We start from the raw sequence: 317 nt of genomic DNA, 5'->3' as shown, positions 1-317 counted from the left end.
TGAGAGTTATCAGGTCTCAGTTATGACTGATCAGACTGGCTTCTGGGTTTGTGGTAATCAAGTACACTGAGACAGCATAACAAAAGAAGGCTACTCATGATAATATCTTATCCCATTTCTTTCTACTAAAACCATGTTATAATATAAGAGTTAATTTTTACAAGACAAACTGATTTGTAGTCCCACTTCTTTAGTATAACTGTTTCCATTTTTCCATTTCCTCTGCAACTTCCTGTTTACATAGATTATAATTTATAATTCTATATTTTCTTTTGCATTATAAGCATTTCATCTTCACCATTCATCACTTTATCTCT

This window comes from Galeopterus variegatus, unplaced genomic scaffold (assembly GCF_000696425.1).
Source record: "Galeopterus variegatus unplaced genomic scaffold, G_variegatus-3.0.2 Scaffold10554, whole genome shotgun sequence".
Classification (NCBI taxonomy): Eukaryota; Metazoa; Chordata; class Mammalia; order Dermoptera; family Cynocephalidae; genus Galeopterus; species Galeopterus variegatus.
Note: the sequence above shows the minus strand (reverse complement) of the source record.